Source organism: Pelobates fuscus, chromosome 13, assembly GCF_036172605.1.
Source record: "Pelobates fuscus isolate aPelFus1 chromosome 13, aPelFus1.pri, whole genome shotgun sequence".
In the NCBI taxonomy this organism is placed as follows: Eukaryota; Metazoa; Chordata; class Amphibia; order Anura; family Pelobatidae; genus Pelobates; species Pelobates fuscus.
The window spans coordinates 75,858,740-75,871,629 of record NC_086329.1 but is presented as its reverse complement, the minus strand read 5'-3'; positions in this window follow the sequence as shown (position 1 = coordinate 75,871,629).

Here is a 12,890-nt window from a genome sequence, read left to right as displayed (position 1 = left end):
ATTTTTTGTAAAGTTTTCGAGAGCATACTAATGATATAAGTTGGGTAGCACTGAAGGTTAGTGAAAGTCATTACAGCATTTATTTTAACATGTTTATGGTACATAATGTTACACATTAACCCCTTAAAGCTTCAGAAGCTGGACATACCCTTAAAGCGATTCTCAAGTGCCAGGAAAACAATTTTCCTGGCACTGCAGGACCCTGTAGTGCCCCTCTCCCTCCCACCCTACATCCCAAGTTGCTGAAGGGGTTAAAACCCCTCCAGTGACTTACTGGAGTCCAGCGCCGATGTCCCTGGGCACTGGTCAGGCTCCGCCTACTCTCCTCCCCCGCCGTCAGACGGCGGGGTAGACTGCATGCGCGGCAATGGCCGCACACGTGCATTAGACCTCCCCATAGTAAAGCATTATTCAATGCTTTCCTATGGGGATTCCGGCGACGCTGGAGGTCCTCACATAGCGTGAGTATGTCCAGCATTGCTTAAAACACTTTTCGTGTTCTAAGAACACGGAAGTCCCTCTAGTGGCTGTCTGATAGATAGCCACTACAGGAGGACTTAACCCTGCAAGGTAAACATTGCAGTTCATGAAAACTGCAATAATTACACTTGCAGGGTTAAGGGTAGTGGGAGTTGGCACCCAGACCACTCCAATGGGCAGAAGTAGTCTGGGTGCCTGGAGTATCCATTTAAGGACACAAGCATTTTTTTTGCATGTTTTGCTGTTAGTGTTCAACTGCAATTTGCATCTCTCTCATTTATTGTACCAACACATTTTATATATAGTTTTTTAGACGACGAAAATGGCTTTAATTTGATGTGACATATACATACATAAATTCTCATTTATAACAAAAAAAATGCATTTTCCCAGCTTTTGGCAATAATAACGTGTGTATATGTCCAGCTTACAAAAAGTAATTCAAAATCAATTCATTTATGTTTCTTGATTTACAGAGTACATAATAAGTGTAGGATTTCAGTTTATTTTGAAAGTTACAGGACACAAACTACAAGGTCTACAATAAAATATCACTGTGAAACAATTTTAGAAGTTGGTATGTTTGCCTTGGAAGTTTTATACCAATCACAGAAAACAAAATTGCCACACAAAAGTATATATTTATATAAATTAGACATCACAGGCTATTTACCCAACGTTATTTTGACACTTTTTACGTAGCCATTTCACCGCCAATCTCTGCTAAATATTGGTGTAAAAGTGTGTTTTTTCTATTTTGGCATATACACCTATAACAAGGATTTTGTAATGTGTATTTCGTAAAGCTGGTGTGTGCTATCCCTGTACAGAACCCCATATTGTGTTCAGCTACATCTGCAGAGTACAATGATACCCCCATTGTATGCCTTTGCCACTATTATGTGAAGTTACAATGCCATATAGGAGACCATGCTATTTCAGTTTCTGTAGTTGGAATTTTCAGAGATGGTCATATGTCTGATTTTGTGGCATTATAGCCATTAGACTGTACAAATAACCCCACAAAGGCCTTCCATTGAGTTGCGTAAATAACAACTGTAAAGATAAGAAATCATATAGCATGGGTGTGCTGGTGCCTGGAAAAAAACTGTAAAGTAATACAGCAGCTGAATAAACCAAATTATAATAAACAAATACTATACTAAAGACTTCTGGGATGTCCCAGGTATGATTTCCTCTTCGAGCTAGCCGGCAAGTAGAGAAATGCGCCACCAAGATCGTGGGTTTGTGCCGTGGCTCAAGGTGCTGTGTGAGGTCTCCCGGCTAGGAAACCAGCGTCCCGATATGCCCTGGGTGGTTCACCCTATGCCTCGTTGGGGCTGGGTACATCTTTGCTTCGGATGCTTGTGTTGCCGTGTTGCGGTACAGCGATTGAGTGGGTTCGTTTGGAGTCGATTGGCTGGGCCGTGCGGCTGGAGCAGGGTCACCCCTGATGCGGTGGTACTTGAGGAGGTCCCGTACTTGGATTCAACGGTCCATGCCACGCCGCATTGAGGCAGTCATTGCTGCAAAAGGGGGCCAAACCAAGTACTGAGTCCATATGCATACTTTTCAGAGGTCCGATATTGTTCTATGTACACTCCTTGTTTTATTGATTGCATGTAATATTCTAATTTACTGAGATTGTAGATTTGGGGTTTTCCTTATTATCTACTTATCCTGCAATACTCTTTAATGCAATGCTCTTGATATTCCAATTGTAACGGATCGGCGGGCACCCCGACTGGGTACCTCCGTTGATGGATGCTCCTAGCGCTTCCTGAGGACTCCAAGCACTGCAGCAGACACCACAACCACCGAACCGGAGAAGCATACGAATGCTCTCAAGCATATGAATGCTGTAAACAGCTGAACAGGAAAAGCATACAATCATCTTACACTCCTGGCAATCAGCATACAATCCAATCCCCCCAATAATGAGACGACACTTCGTTTTGAGTTCAAGCAGAACTGACTGTACTGGCACATACAGCCTCTTTTATTCCAAATCCACAAACCTAGTACTGCCCACAGGGTTTTGAAATACAACCAATCAATCTGTACAATACACGCAGACACTCCCACACAAAACCCTCCCCTCTGCCTGTGATATGATTACTGAACACAATGGTTAATATAATTATCACAGGCAGAGAAATACAGTATTATAAAACATATCACACAGACCCCAAAGTCCCTCAGAACCGGGGGATCTGGGTGAACCACATATCCAAAATTCACTCAGATCCGTTCAGTAGTTTGAAAGATACGGGTTAATGCAGATTCCGTAGAACATATACAGGCTGTAAGAAATTATGACCCTCTTACAAGGATATTCTTTTAGGGAATGTGTGACAAATAAGACACAAACACAAGTGTATAATAAAATGTATTGGTAATATTAATTTAAGGATACTGTTAGATTTTAAAAAGGATATACACATTACACATTATAACCATAGTCAGTCCAAAACCAAAAGATACATAATAAAAGGGCAATACTTAAACATTTCAATGGAGGTCTTCCCCTTGCGCCTTCATCTTGGGTAATCTGGGACAGACTATCAGTTCACCATGGCCCTGCTTGCTGTGCTGTCCTCTCCAAAGAGACAAACAGAGAGAGAGTTCCTTGGATGTTGTCCTTTTAAAGACTGATTCTTGGAGTAATAAACTACAAGTCCCAGAATTCCTTTTCCCTCCCAAAAGTGGTTTATCCCGCCCTCTTTCGCCAGAGAGTTCTGTCTTCACACAAGTCTTTCCCTTTGATCTCTTGGTTTGATCTCTTGGTTTCTGGGTCGGTTAGACAGAATTGCTTGGGGAAAACACACACTTCCATGGTTACACCTAGATGTTAAAACAGGTTGGCAGGAGAACTGCTGGAGGGATGTAAGCTTTTGTTTTAGCTGGATGTTGTAAAATGAAATTGAAAGCTTTGATCCTTATCACACTTTTATCATGTAAATGACCCCAACTTGTGAAACCAGTCACATACACAGAAAGGTATATACAATATTGCAGTTTGGCATATCAATTTCTTACACAGGCTATATGAAAAATAATTACTGTTAAATGTGTCCCCTGTTCTGTAGTTTAAAACTACTGAACGATGTCTTTGTGCACCAAATACCAGCGAGATGGCACCATGTAGAAAAGTCAACACAGTGTCTGTGAGTTAAAATGGCCGCCATCCATTGTTCTCACAATGTGCTTCATCCATTGTTCTCACCATGTGCCTCTGATACATGAAATGGTGGCCACCCAGTAACTCCACAGTATGTCCCCAGATGGTTCTTAAAGGTCCAGTAGCAGCATAATAAAATACAACATGACCAAATCAGTTCCTAGAAGGGCAATACATCCCAGGGCCATAGTCGCAGGGCAAGAGGCTGGCAAGCAGTCCTCTCCAGGCACAAGTGGCGGGGCTGGTTCCGCCACACCAATTATTTCCAATTTTTATTTTTCACAGTTTAGCAATGATCTGTTTTCTCCTCCTCTTTATTTCCTCAGTCTCCCTCAGTATAAAAATCTCTCCTTACACCCACTTCACTCATCCCCCCATCCACATTTACATATGCCCCTCTCTGCTACACTCCCCCTTCTCTCATCTAATGCCTTACACTCATTTTTCTACTCTCTCACTCTGACCCACAATCGATCTCATCCTAGACCCCATGCATACAAAACCCATTCACACCTCCTGTCACTTTCTCTCCTCCTACTTCTAGCAGCTGGTGATGTCTCTCCCAATCCAGGGCCCTTCACCTTCTCTACACACACGAAGAAAACCAGAAACCCCACAAACCTCATCACGATACCCTGCCCTTTACCCTCACTTACCAAAATTCATTGTGCACTCTGGAATGCCCGCTCCATCTGTAGTAATTTAAAATCAACAACCATACACGACTTTTTCATCTCAAACTCACTCACACTGCTTGCACTTACAGAGACCTGGCTGTCCCCTTCTGATAGCGCTACTCCTGCCTCTATGTTTTGGTGGACTACAATTCTCTCACACTCCCAGACTCAACTGTAAAGGAGGCAGCGTAGGCATCCTTCTCCCCCCTCAATGTACCTTTCAACCAATCATAACTCCCCCTGCCCTATCCTTTTCTTCTTTTGAAGTTCACACTGTCCGCCTATTTAAACCCACTCCTTTAAGAATTGCTATCATTTACCCCCCAGTCCCAGTCCCCCCCCCCCCCAGTTATCCTAGACTTTTCATTGAGCACTTTTCTTCCTGGCTTCCCCACTTCCTCTTATCTAGCACTCCTTCCCTTATACTTGGGGATTTTAATATCCCAATCAACAACCCCAATTGCACTGATGCCTCTCGTCTGCTCTCTGTAACCTCCTCCTTTGGACTTACACAATGGTCCAATTTAGCAACCCATACTTGCCTTCAACAACCTCTGTACTGCCTCTAATCTCTCCAATATTCCTTTTCCTCTATCTGACCACCATCTGCTGACTTTTGACATTGACATACCTAAGACCCAATTGACACCACCGTCTGAACATCACTCTCACAGAAGCCTCCAATGTCTTGACCTAGAGCATTTCTCCACTAATCTCCAAACTCTCCTTTTACCTATCTCAAACCTCACCTGTCCTAGTTCTGCAACCTCATTCTACAATTCCACCCTCTCTTCTCAACTAGACATCATGGCACCTTGTACATTTAAACGCCGCAGGCGCCCCCAACAACAACCCTGGCACACCAAGCTCACTCGATACCTCCAAAAATGCTCCAGAACTGCTGAACGCTGTTGGAGAAAGTCTCACTGTGCATCTGACTTTCTCCACTATAAATTTATGCTGAGCTCATACAGCTTGGCTCTTTCCTCTGCAAAAGTTAATTTCTTCAATACCCTCATAACCACACTCTCCCGTGAACCCAAACGACTATTTCACACATTTAACTCTCTTCTTTGCCCTGCTGTTCCTCCTCTACCCACTAACTTGACCGCCTCAGACTTTGCAACTCACTTCATTGACAAGATCTCTACAATCAGAGAAGAGATCTCTCATCTTTCTTCCCCTTACAATACTACCCCTAACTTCACTCCCTCTGCTGTTCTATGTTCATTCGCATCTGCTACATTGGAAGAGGTTTCTGCTCTGCTCCGGTCCTCCCGCCCCACCACCTGCTCCCTAGATCCAATTCCCTCGCATCTCATCCGTACTCTGTCTTCTTCTCTTTCTCCACCTCTCACTAAAATTCTCTCTCTCTCCTCTGGTATATTTCCATCGCCCTTCAAACATGCAACTGTAACCCCAATTCTAAAGAAGCCCAATCTTGACAGTAACTCCCCATACAACTATCGGCCTATCTCGCTACTGCCGTTTGCATCCAAGATCATTGAACAAATTGTGTATGCGAGATGGACAGACTTCCACGAGTCCAACTCTCTGCTAGACCCGCTTCAGTCTGGTTTCCGCGCTAAGCACTCTGTGGAAACGTCACTGATCAAAGTATCCAATGATCTACTCGCTGCAAAATCTCGTGGTCACTACTCTATCCAAATTCTCTTTGACCTGTCTGCGGCTTTTGACACTGTTGATCATCAACAGCTTCTTCTCATCCTCCGCAATATCGGTCTACAAGATACTGCTCTCTCCTGGTGCTCCTGCTACCTCTCGCAGCGCTCTTTCAGTGTTTCTTTCTCTCGCTCTGCTTCTTCTCCCCAACTCCTCCTGTTGGTGTCCCCCAAGGTTCAGTCCTTGGTCCCCTACTGTTCTCCATCGATACTGCCTCCCTTGGTAAACTCATTGAATATTGTAGCAATTCACCGCTTATGGAGAGAACAAGCCCCTACCAGTCGATCTTTATGCAGACTTGCTATTTTATGGGCTTCAAATTTTTTACACGTTTTGTTGAAATTTTCTCTTATTCTCCTCTCTTTCTCTTCTTATTTCTTATTTCTTGTTTCTTCTTTCTCTCTTCTCCTTTTTCTTTTACTTTCTCTTTCTCCCTGCTGCCTTCTGTTTCTGTTTCTTTCTCTTTTTCTTTTCAGCCCCTCTCCTCCTTTCCTTTAAGTTTCTTTTAAATGTGGTCTTAATTTTTTCTGTTAACTATGGTATAATTAGCTGTTCTATTTCTTTTAGCCTTTACTCCTTATTGCACAACTATAAGTGCCTCAATTAAGTCTAGATACCTGTAGCCTTTTTACATTACGGTGTTTCTCTCGTTTTTTCCTCCTTCCCCCCTTTTTGTTTTTTTCCCTTTTCCTTATTGACCTGAACTGAGCTGAGGACACAGAATGTAAATGTCAGCACTTTGAGTTTAAATTTAGTTTCACCCAATTGCAATATAAGTTTATACTCACTGCCACAAAGAGCGGCTAGAATGTGGAGGTTTGAATTATAATATGCAAAAATCTACTTCACCATGTTGTTCCTGGCGTTTGTATAAAAACACACGTGATTCTCTCTCGACGGTACTTCCATACGATTACAGAGTAGAGAAGTAAATAAAAAATGTTTTCAGAGTTCAGCGCTCAGAACCTTGAGCGTACAGTTTCGAGATGTATCGCAAATGCTGTTGTTTCCCTTTCCTTCGTCACCAAACCTCACTGAGGACAATCAATTGGGGAGAGAAACTGTTTGTGTGATCTTCTCCTCGGCAGTGCATGGCGGGCTCCCCTCCTACTCCGTCATCCCGGCGAGCGTACATACGCACGTCCACACGTCATGACGCCAACTGCCTATAACATTTTATAGGTTTACCATATTGCAACTTGGGGCATATTACCTAAATCCTGTTTTCCTATTTCTCCTGTATATCGAATCTATAATCTCTCTTATAGGTTTATCTTCTGTTATACTTCCTATATCTACAATTATATGATATCCTGTGTTTACTAGTATGTCTAAAAGCTCTAATAAAGACCCTGCAATTAACCACAGTTTAAGTCTCATCCCTGACCTGCACAAGATCATGACAACACTGCTCAGTGCTACATACAACCCTGCAAGCATGGGCAAATGGTAGAGATCCAGCTGCCAAAGCATTGCTGGAGTTGCACGACAGATAGGGATCTACCTTTTGCCCACCCTTGCAATAGTGGGGCCCAAAACCATTATTGCACCAGGGCCCTTTCGCCCTTTCTACTTTAGTTCTCTAACTACTGATGGGAAAGTTGATTTCCACTGGTGAGATTTTTTGTTGTTGCTTGTTTGGCATATTTTGTCATAACAATTTTTTTTTAAAAAGGGAAGTGACCTCCAGCATACAGCGTCCTTTAATACTATCTTTCTGTCTATTTGATGTCCGTAACTTTAAAAATTTTTTTAGTATTGTATGTTTAAAAGTTCGACACAAGATGTTGGCACTGGGGTGCACCTGCAGCTGGAGCCCAAGATGTAAGCAGGGGCCACAAGACGTATTTACAAATCTGCAGTACTGACTGTTCAGTGCTACGTGGCTTCTAGGCACCACATACATAAATAGCAAATATACTGAAAACATTTACAACGGTGTTGTGCCCCCCCCCCCCCCCCAATTCAAATGTGGTACTGACCTCTCTGAGTAGAGGTGCTAAGCCACACCCTCATTTTAAGCCCCACCCTCATTGCGCCTGGTAACCTGACTGAGCTGGAAGGTGAGCAGACACAGGTGAGGGGGCTACATAAAGGCACAGGAGAGGGGCTAAAGAGTCATAGGAAGGAAGGAGAGCTACATAATGGCATGGGAGGGGGTGGGGCTACATACAGGTACAGGAGGGAAGAGGGCACAGGTGGGGAGGGGTGGGCTAAAGAGTGCATAGGAGGGGGAGCACAAACACACAGGTGCTGGGGAAAAGGGCTCACAGAGGGTCTGGGGGGCATAGAGCGACACAGGAGCTAAGGGGAGACAAAGTCACACAGAGTGTCTGGGGGCACATAGACATACAGAGGGGCTGGTGGGACAAGGAGGAACCTAGAAGTACTAGGGTGGGGGGTGGGGCAAAGACGCACAGTGGGGCTGGGGAAGCAAAAAAAGACACACAGAGGGTCTGGGGGCAGGTAGACACCCATAGGGGCTGGTGGGACAAGGAGGAACCTAGAAGTACTGGGGAAGGGGGGCGCAAAGACGCACAGTGGGGCTGGGATAGCAAAAAAAGACACACAAAGGAGTTGGGGGAAGAAACAGACACCTGCTGGCGGAAGAGAGAGGCCAGCCGGCTTGCCACAGCAGCCAGACTGCCTGCCAACCACAGCAGCCAGCCCGGATCGGCCCTGGCGAGACACATGGTCTGCAGCTCTGCACCTGGCGGAGTTACGGACTGAATATCATGGCCATTGGTATTTTAGGTATTTTAGTCTGGGAAGGTTGCTCACTTAAATAGCCTATCATTCCACACAGTATCACCCCCCACACATTGTCACATTGTTTTTTTAGCTGTATAAGTTAGTTTTGGAAGTTATTAGTGCCCCTCCTTTCTCCCCCCGGCCCACACGTTTTTACTGTTTTATCTTATGTGCCCCCATTTTATATTATTCCTAGCAGGGGTGGACTGACCACTCACAGGACCCCCCTCTTGGTCCTGGTACAAGGTTTTCTAGTCCCCTGCTACTCGTCTCCCCCTTCTTGCTGCTTTTACACATATATTATGTACCCACCTCAGCCCCCCTGTACCCACCATGGCCCCCCCAGTACCCACCTCAGTCCCCCAGCTCCTACCTCAGCCCCCCAGTACCCACCTCAGCCCCCCTGTACCCACCATGGCCCCCCCAGTACCCACCTCAGCCCCCAGTACCCACCTCAGCCCCCCAGTACCCACCTCTGCTCCCACCTCAGCCCTCCTGTACCCACCTCAGACCCACTGTTCGTACCTTAACCCCCCTGAGAGACAGGAATTAGGGTATTGGGTATCGTAAGTTAGGAGGTCTGCTCTATCTTTTTTGGTGATGGTATTTCTAGTGGTGTTGAGGCGGGTTGGTGAGTAATTTTTATAAATACATTTTTCTTTTAGATAATTTGATTGTTTGTTAAAATCTTCTATTTGGGAGCAATTCCTTCTGAGACGAAGGAATTGGCTTTGAGGGGCACTTTCCAACCAAGGTTTGTAATGGCAGCTAGATCTTTCGATAGCTGTGTTGACGCAGACCTTTTTAAAGAATGTTTTGGTGTGGATGGTGTTGTCTGTAATGAAGATGTTGAGGTCTAAAAAATTTATAGATTCCTTACTTGTTTCGTGGGTTAGGGTAATGCCTCTATTGTTGATGTTGAGGTGGTGGATAAAAGAGTTAAAAAGAGCTTCTGTGCCATCCCAGATAAAAAACAAATCGTCTATATATCTAAAATATGTTACAAGGTTCATACACCAAGCTTGCCTTCCCCATATGGCTGTGGATTCCCAGTCGGCCATAAAGAGGTTGGCGTAGCTTGGCGCGAACTTGTACCCATCGTAGTTCCTTGTTGTTTTTTTTTTTGGTTTTTTTTTTAAATCTTTATTTTTGTTGTGCATGGTATGACAGTAGGCTTATTCAGCCACAATAGTATTCGTAAGCGGAAACAGGCATAACATTCAAAGCATGGCATACGAATATACTGCACAATTTTTTAAAGCTTTGTTGAGAAAAAGCGTTTTTACAAGTATGACATTTGAGTATTGGCACATTTTTAAGATGAACCACAAAGTTTCCACAATAGTCATAGCAGCTTGCATCGACATATATCAGCATATAATGGAGTTTAAACAGTGGCATGCATAGTCACACAAGTTTCTCTCTATATTTATGCAGGGTACAACAGTTATCGGTTATTGTCTAGCTAAACAAAACATCCAACTTAACCTTTACGATAAGGCACTGTAATATTGTAACACGCTTGGTATGAGTAACACGCTTGGTATGGTCTAGGAACTCTATCAAGTATCCTAGACCATCTATTGGCACCCTAGCAATACTTTACTTGACTATCTACCCTTATTTGGCGCAGCCCTTCCATATCTTTTTATAATAGACAATCACAGTCTGCTTAAACTAATAACACACAAAGAATTACATGTTGCCATGTTTTTATTGAACACACCGTGTAAACATTCACAGTGCAGGTGGAAAAAGTATGTGAACCCCTAGAGTAATGACATCTCCAAGAGCTAATTGGAGTGAGATGTCAGCCAACTGGAGTCCAATCAATGAGATGAGATTGAAGGCGTTGGTTACAGCTGCCCTGCCCTATAAAAAACACACACCAGTTCTGGGTTTGCTTTTCACAAGAAGCATTGCCTGATGTGAATGATGCCTCGCACAAAAGACCTACGATTAAGAATTGTTGACTTGCATAAAGCTGGAAAGGGTTATAAAAGTATCTCCAAAAGCCTTGCTGTTCATCAGTCCACGGTAAGACAAATTGTCCATAAATGGAGAAAGTTCAGCACTGATGCTACTTTCCCTAGGAGTGGCTGTCCTGTAAAGATGACTGCAAGAGCACAGTGCAGACTGCTCAATGAGGTGAAGAAGAATCCTAGAGTGTCAGCTAAAGACTTACAAAAGTCACTGGCAAATGCTAACATCCCTGTTAGCAAATCTACAATACGTAAAACACTAAACAAGAATGGATTTCATGGGAGGATACCACAGAGGAAGCCACTGCAAACAAAACATTGCTGCATGTTTACAGTTTGCACAAGAGCACCTGGATGTTCCACAGCAGTACTGGCAAAATATTCTGTGGACAGATGAAACGAAAGTTGAGTTGTTTGGAAGAAACACACAACACTATGTGTGGCGAAAAAGAGGCAGAGCACAACAACATCAAAACCTCATCCCAACTGTGAAGTATGGTGGTGGGGGCATCATGGTTTGGGGCTGCTTTGCTGCGTCAGGGCCTGGACGGATTGCTATCATCGAAGGAAAAATGAATTCCCAAGTTTATCAAGACATTTTGCAGAAGAACTTAAGGCCATCTTTCTACCAGCTGAAGCTCAACAGAAGATGGGAGTTGCAACAAGACAATGACCCAAAGCATAGAAGTAAATCAACAACAGAATGGCTTAAACAGAAGATAATACGCCTTCTGAAGTGGCCCAGTCAGAGTCCTGACCTCAACCCGATTGAGATGCTGTGGCAGGACCTCAAGAAACCAATTCACACCAGACATCCCAAGAATATTGCTGAACTGAAACAGTTCTGTAAAGAAGAATGGTCAATAATTACTCCTGACCGTTGTGCATGTCTGATCTGCAACTACAGGAAACGTTTGGTTGAAGTTATTGCTGCCAAAGGAGGTTCAACCAGTTATTAAATCCAAGGGTTCACATACTTTTTCCACCTGCTCTGCAAATGTTTACATGGTGTGTTCAATAAAAACATGGCAACATGTCATTCTTTGTGTGTTATTAGTTTAAGCAGACTGTGATTGTCTATTGTTGTGACTTAGATGATGATCAGATCACATTTTATGACCAATTTGTGCAGAAATCCATATCATTCCAAAGGGTTCACATACTTTTTCTTGCAACTGTAGTCATTTTTTAATAGTCCTTAAGAAATTTCCTGTATAGAAATGAAATGTTGATCTTTTTATTGACTTATTTACATGAAATAAAGGAATACAAAGATGGCCTATCCTATTAAAATATATATTTTTAAGAGGAAAATGCTATTATTTTAATATCTTACTAAGTAAAACTCCCTTAAAATCGAAAAATAGATCCAATTTATTCCTTACTAGGGAAATATTCAGTGAGTATAAATGTCAAACTTTGTTCATTCATAAATAAAAAATAAAAATAGCGTCTGTACCATTTGATCAGGACAGTAGATAGAACGATACCTATTGCGCACTAAAACTGTAACAACGTAACCAGAACCTTTTCTACAACACTCGCCATCTTCTCCCATTACAGCCATCATCTCCACAGACATATCAACCCTAGAACCAGCAGCCACCAAATCCATCTCATTCTGTATTTCTAATGTATGCCAATACCCATCACTCTAAGCTTCTCAGACAGGTTATTCACTAAATTGAGAATTGTCAGAATTAAAGTCAATTAAAATGTTCACTTTAAAGTAGCTGAACTCAAAACAAAGCCGAAATGCAAAGTTTTTCCAGTTGTTATTTTTTTTTTTTTGTCAATCTTTGTTTTTATTGAGGCGTATGATGGTTCAGTACAGAAAGTAAAGTAATGGGTTAATGCATGTAAAACATACAGTTTGCATAAGTGATGTACACAATAGTTGCATGTATTCCCAAGAATAGCGGCCTCTCTTTTTTTTTTTTTTTTTTTATATTTTAACAGTAGAGTTGTCATTACAGGTTAAACAAACTAAGCAATTAAAACAATGAAGGTGTGCTGAACGAAGTTGAATGTGACCTCGTTGGTAGAACAGTAGCACTATTACTAGCAGCAACACTACCAGAAGTATCATTATTACAGGCTAAGCAAGCTAGACAATGACGGTTCGGTTAACTGAGT